This window comes from Neolamprologus multifasciatus, chromosome 9 (genome assembly GCF_963576455.1).
Source record: "Neolamprologus multifasciatus chromosome 9, fNeoMul1.2, whole genome shotgun sequence".
In the NCBI taxonomy this organism is placed as follows: Eukaryota; Metazoa; Chordata; class Actinopteri; order Cichliformes; family Cichlidae; genus Neolamprologus; species Neolamprologus multifasciatus.
The window spans coordinates 23,084,167-23,091,476 of NC_140447.1; positions in this window are offsets into that span (position 1 = coordinate 23,084,167).

Here is a 7,310-nt window from a genome sequence, read left to right on the forward strand (position 1 = left end):
TCTGAATATGATATGACAATAACTGCATTCTTTCTGCAGCGAGGGCAGAATTTTAACTGTACATCATTATGTTTTATGTGTCGAGAATAAATTCAGAGACAATTAAAGTAGAGAGAAAATTAAAATGCCCAGACAGCAGGATTACTAGGAAAAAAATTATTGCAGGCTTACTATAATCTCTCATGCCAAATACATTTTTGATTAGAACACAATTTTGCTAGGACAATGCTCATTGGAAATGTACTCAGGTAGAGAATGACCTCCCAAAAAGATAGATAGTATCAGATATTTCAGCAAACATAGTTTATGTAAAAGAGAAGGTGGAAACTCTATAGCAGGGGTCCCCAATCTCAGGTCCACAAGGGCCGGTGTCCCTGCAGGTTTTAGATCTCACCCTGGGTCGACACACCTGAATCACATGATTAGTTCATTACCAGGCCTCTGGAGAACTGCAGGACTTGTTGAGGAGGTCATTTATCCATTTAAATCAGCTGTGATGGATCAAGGACACATCTAAAACCTGCAGGGACACCGGCCCTCGTGGACCTGGGATTGGGGACCCCTGCTCTATAGTAATGACAATATAAGGAATCTGAAGTTGGAAGGTAAGACCATTGTTTTTTTAGTTGTCATGTCAATAAATGTTAAACCAAACACATGCGTTGGGTCTTTTTTCTGAACCAGAAGCCTGACTTATTGGCATACATCCAGGACAGGTCTACAGTCTATCCCAGGACCAACACAGAGGGACAAACAATCCTTACACACCTTGTAAAATCACCACTGGGAACTTGCCTGTTTTTGATATGACTGTGTAAATGTTAGACAGTTTTAGCCATTTTATTGTTTCTTTTATTGTTGTAATTTAAATATGGTTTGACTGAAGCAGATTATTCTGTAAATGAGTCTTTGACTCTCAATCTGCATAAATACCGATTTAAAGAGAAATCACATCTACAACAATTTAGAGTCACCATTTCTGTGGGAGGAAACCTGGAGATAACACATGGAGACACTGGTAGAACACGCAAACTCCACACAGAACTACTACTCATGACAGATTCAGGAAAAAATAATAATTTGGAGTGATATGTAGGTCCAATATTTACTTTCCTCACTCCTTTCCTTCCTTACATTTTTGCTCTCAACCAACACCAGAATCATCTGGATCTCTGACAGCTACATTCTTCAATGCATTCATGAATCACTTGCCATTTTTGCCTGTCGGGTGTTTTGTGCAGGTTTTATAAAATATTTTTTTGAAAAGTTTCATTAAAATCATTCCCATTTAAAGTCCTCCATGCATTTTTAACTCTATGCTTGAAAAGAAGAGGATGTTTGAGTTGTGTACACATAAATTCAGATGTTATAAAAGAGATGTTGCTCTTCAAACTTTGCACGAATCAATACCAGCAAAAATAATATTATTTAAAAAGGGCTGCCCCCCCAACCAAACAACACGCTTTCTCAAGCGTGTTGTTTGGTTGTTCTGGTTTTCTCACTATTATTGCAGCGTCTTGTGGAAGGACTAGATATGACAAGGGGGTGTATGCAAATGCTTTATGTTAATTTTGTTCCCAACACACATCTTCCACTGTTGTTGTTCCTTACTTGATTATCAGCCTGAATAAAAAGCTTGATTTGCTGTTTCACGTCGTAAATATGTAGCAGGAATATTTCTGGGATGGAAAATTATGTAGTCAAAAAGGACACAAAAGCAGCTCAGAACTTCAAATGTATTTGACAGATGCCGCACATTAAAACCATTGATAACCATTAATCATCACCGTGTCACCTGTAATTACTTCATTTATACCGGTAAGCCCTGGTCAACCCTCTAATGAAGGTTAATGTGTTCAGCAGCCATCATTGTGCTGCCTGCATTATAGTAGCAGCAATCACATCATCTCCATCAAAGACACCAGGTGTTCTAAGCCCTTCTCTGTAGCAGTGTCATTATGTCACAGGTTTCTCTGATCTCAGGCAACAATGAGCGCTAGACCCGGCTGCAGCCACCTTTTGTGTAATGACACGTCTAAGCATTGCCTAGTGACATGGAAAAAATGAAAGAAAAAGGTTTTGATGTAAATGCTATCAAAGGATTTTCTGTAGGAATACAAAATATGTTATTTACATTTTACTCCCAGCATTGAAACCCCAGAGTTAATCCTGCAGTAAGACTAGAGGGGACAGGGTTGTGTTGCTCAAACCCACTTCAAAACTAGTATGAAGCATTCTGCAGATGTGCGTTGGCCAAAAATATATATGTAACATTTTAATTTAAGATGTATAGTTTGTTTTGGCCAGAGCAACTCTACACCATAATATGTAATTGTCATTTCTCACATGAGCCTAAAATATCCATGCAACTAAATCCTGGTTTGTTTGCAGACATAAATATGACTTTATTCACCTGATCAATGAAGCCCTTCTTAATTTATTGGATGCATGAATATCACCTATTCACAGCCAAAGGCTCATTATATTAAAGAAGGATAATCTACAGCTTCAGCTTACTTAAAAAGATATCCTGGCTTGCATGTTAGTTGTATGTAATTTTCCATCCATCTGATTACTTAGTATTAACAAAAACACTGAAATATAAGTTATAAGTATACCCATTGTGTTTTAAATAGACTTTAAAACACACTGGCTTGTACTTCGCACGAGCCAAATGTAACAGTCTGAAAAGCCAAAAGTGACATCAGTATTGTCTTTCCAGTTCAGTTCAAACCTCGAGATATGCCATTCACAATGCTCTAACATAAATATGCATCACATCCCGAGATCTGTTTGGAAGATGCAAATTTTAAGAATTTTTCTTTGATAAACATCAGACAGAGGCTCTGAGCATTTCTGAACAAGTGGCAGATCATATAATTGGCGACTGCGTTGGGAAATATGTTGTAAAGCAGTGTTTCCCTGTTGACCCAATCACATTACGATCACACTAAGAATGAATCCAAGATTTCAAGAATTTCTATGGTTTGCCCGCTGGCCATTTCCTGTTTACATGTTTTTGTTATCTATAACAAGTGAAGCATTTGTCAACAGACACAGCCCATCGGCCTGTCTGGGTTGCTGAGGGGGTAGATAAAGGCATGTCGTGCCCTCCCGACAGAAGGCAAGAATAGAGGAATAGGCACATCCTGTTTGATCTCTGAGGAGGGAGGATGCCTCACACTGTTGGCTATAGTTCTGCATACTGAGTCTGATAAGAGCCTGGTGTGAGTCTCTGTGTCGTACACAGACAAGTGGCGTACCACAAACTGAATTCAAAAGTTAAAGTCTGACCTTTACAAGCCTTTGAAAGCACAAACAAGCACCAGTATTTTCTGAAATTACAACAGTCTAAAACCCAAATATAGATACTAAAAAATCTTAAATATTTGATCACTTTAATTCTATAAAAATTATGCCATGCTATATTATTAGGAGCCTGGAAAGACATCTGGAATAACATTCAGATCATAATTTACCTCTTTTTGTCTTTTAGATATTGAAAGTGTTTCATATAGGTTATTTGCTCCTCTAGGAAGTATGACTACTACTAGCTATTTAGATTTTAATTAATGTTTAATTTTCAAAAATATAGAATAATGCATGTTTTTCTATTCTGGTGTGCTTTTACTGCGTTGGCAGTGTGTCTGGGATCATTGTCATACTGAAAAATAAAGCTGTTGCCAATCAGATTTCACTAAAACATGACAGAACCTCCACTGTGTTTTACAGATAGCTGTAGACACTCACTGTTAAACGCTTGATGTACTCAGCTGCATGAAGAGCATATGAGATTTTGTCTAACACAATTAAATAAAACCTGATGAAGGTCAAAGGTCATCACTTGTATGTTGAACTACAAACTTGTCATCTGGAATTCTTTCACAGTTTTTTGCAGATAGTGTGTTATTTACCATAAAGTGATTCAGAGTTATTCATACCAGAGTAACCAGAGAGGATCACATATTTTTAAATATATAACTTTCTACAGGACTGAATATAATATCTTTATGTAAAAGTCCGGAGCCTCTGGGGAGTATCCGAGTATTTATAACATTACACAAACCAAAGGTCTCATCACAGTGTTGATGAATTGCTGGGTTTATCCATCTCCTGGGGTGGGACTACGGAGGAGTGCTGAAGATTTCCCTGTGAGGGAGCTGCTGGTGAAGATCATGAGTCCTGCTTGATCAATGCCATGAGCTTCAGTCTTCCTGGTGTTTCTTAAATGATGCCTTTTTGAGTGGGTCAACAGAACTTCTGGCACAGGACAGCTATGATGAAAGAAAGGGAAGAAGTTTCTCCAAACCTCTGGACCCAGGAAACCCAGCTTGGTCCTAATGGTCTCCCTCACTAGTTTCTCTCCAGGGTGAATGTAGCTGTTGATATAATTTGGACTCTATTATTAAATGAAAAGAACAAATTAGACTACACTACTGAAACGTTCTGCTGATGTTTTTAAAGTCTCCATGTTACCAGGCTGTAGAGGGCTCTGAAGATCTAAACAGTTTTAGATCCATTACACTCAGTCTTATGTTAAAATCTCAAAGGACAGCATTATATTTTTGATATTAACAGTAGTTCTGGGCCTCTGTGGAGTGTGCAGATGATCTCATCGCTGTCTAAAAATGTATAACAAAACCTAAGGAGTGCTGAATGCTTCAATAACACAGACTATTAGAGTAGTAGGTGTGTAGCATCGCTAACTAGCTAGCAACAAGCCTCCAACACAGTGCGTATGCTAGCGGCTAATCTAGCAAACGTATTAACAACAGAGCGATTTTAGAACTATAAGATGATAAACTGTGTGTCTTTTCTTATAACAGTGACATGGTTGTTTTTACCTTGATTAAACGAGTCGTCAGTCGTGGTAAACCAGCAAAAAAACTCGAGCAGCCGGGCTACGTAAAAAGTGTAGGGGGGCGTGTTTGCGGTCACGTCCAGCGGGTGTGTGGGCGGGAGCGTTACACAGTCGCTCCACCTCAAGTCACTACTCCAAATTTACAAGATGGCAGCCTCCAGAGACCTGAAAATTTTTCATGTGATTCTGAGAGCTGACATTTTTTCATGTGAGACTGAGACCTAACATTTTTTCACGTGAGTCTGAGACCTGACATTTTTTCGTGTGAGACTGATACTTTTTTCCTGAGACCCGACGATGTCCTAAAATGTACACCGTACATGTGAGATCCTCCGCCAGATGTACAGCTAGGAAACGAAAACTGTTCACTCTTTCCACAGCAGCGCCGTTGATGGTGATTGGGGTACACCTCCAGAAGTCCACTATCATTTCTTCTGGTTTTGTAATATTGAGGGTGAGTGGTAGTCTTAGCACTGGAGTAAAAAAGCACTGACATCCTCCTTGTAAACTGTCACGCACCATTGTTGTGTCATCTGCAAACTTGAGAATGAAATTGGAGATTCTAGTGGCCGTGTAGGTGTAGAGTGAGGACAGGAGAGAGTTTAGTATACACCCCTGACGTAACACCGCGCTGCCCTCTGTTAAAGCTGCATGACTTCGCACCCCAACACAGCATTCACACCGGTAACCCAGTTCACACTGCGCTGCCGTCACGCCCGTCACACCAGTTGCATCTTGCTGCTGTCTGCGAAGGTTGTATGACGTCACATCAGTCACACAGTTTAGAAACGCGCTGCCGTCACACTGCCCGTCACATCTGTCACACCGTGCTGCCTGCGCGTTTTAACTGGCAGCGCGGTTTAACGGGTATCACAGTTTCACGGGTAGCGCGGTTTAATGGGTATCACAGTTTCACGGGTAGCACGGTTTCACAGGTAGCGTGGTTTCACGGGCAGCGTGGTTGATGGGCAGTGCGGTTTCATGGGTAGCACGGTTAGTCTCTCCCGTGAAACTGCACTGTCTATGAAGGGGTATGTTGTTCGTGTGAACTGACCATGTGAGATCCTCCGCCAGATGTACAGCTGGGAAACGGAAGCTGTTCTCTCTTTCCACAGCACATCGGGGTATGTGCTTTACAACACCTCTAGAAGTCCACGATCATCTCTTCTGTTTTTGTGATATTGAGGGTGAGATGGTTCTCTTAGCAATAAAGTTTAAAGGCACTGAGATCCTCCTTGTAACCGTCACCAACCACTGTTGTGTCATCCGCAAACTTCACAATGAATTAGGAGATATTAGTGGCCGTGCAGTCGTAGGTGTAGAGTGAGTACATGAGAGTTCAGTATCCACCCCTGACGTAACACCAAGCTACCGTCTGAGAAGGGTGCATGACATTACACCGGTCAAACCGCGCTGCTGTCACACCAGTCACATCCGGGATTAACCTTTGGTGATAAAACCCACCATTGTTGTATGGTCCGCAAACTTGAGAATGAAATTGGAGATACTAGTGGCCGTGCAGTCGTAGGTGTAGAGTGAGGACAGGAGAGAGCGCAGTATACACCCCTGACGCTACACCGACCTGCCGTCTGCGATGGTTGTATGACGTAACAACGCACTGCCCTCTGAGAAGGCTGCATGACGTCACACCGGTCACACCACGCTGCGGTCATGCCCGTCACGCAGTGCAGCGTGACGTAACACTGTGCTGTCTATGAAGGTGTATGCTGTTTGTGTGAACTTACCATGTGTACGGTGTACATTTTAGGACATCATCAGGTCTCAGGAAAAAAGTTGTCAGGTCTCAGACTCACACGAAAAAATGTCAGGTCTCAGACTCACACGAAAAAATGTCAGGTCTCAGACTTACCATGTGAGATCCTCCGCCAGATGTACAGCTAGGAAACGAAAACTGTTCACTCTTTCCACAGCAGCGCCGTTGATGGTGATTGGGGTATGTGCTCTTCTACACCTCCAGAAGTCCACTATCATTTCTTCTGGTTTTGTAATATTGAGGGTGAGTGGTAGTCTTAGCACTGGAGTAAATAGGCAAGACATCCTCCTTGTAAACTGTCACTCACCATTGTTGTGTCATCTGCAAACTTGAGAATGAAATTGGAGATTCTAGTGGCCGTGCAGGCGTAGGTGTAGAGTGAGGACAGGAGAGAGTGTCACGGCTTGTGAAGCGGACTCAGGCGCAGACCACTAGTTCCTTCAAACAAAAGTGAATTTATTTACAGTGATTCCCACAGGTGCAATATATATACAAAGGTGTGCGGGAAAAGGGTCGGGGTTCGGGGTCCAGGAGTGACAGGGGAAGGAGTCCAGGGTGGGGGCTTTCCATACACAGACGACCGCTCCTCTCTTCACCACCACTCGTCTTGCACACACTCAGTCGCAGTTGCTCAGGGTCCAGGGGAGATCTACACACATAAAGGGAGACAGTCAG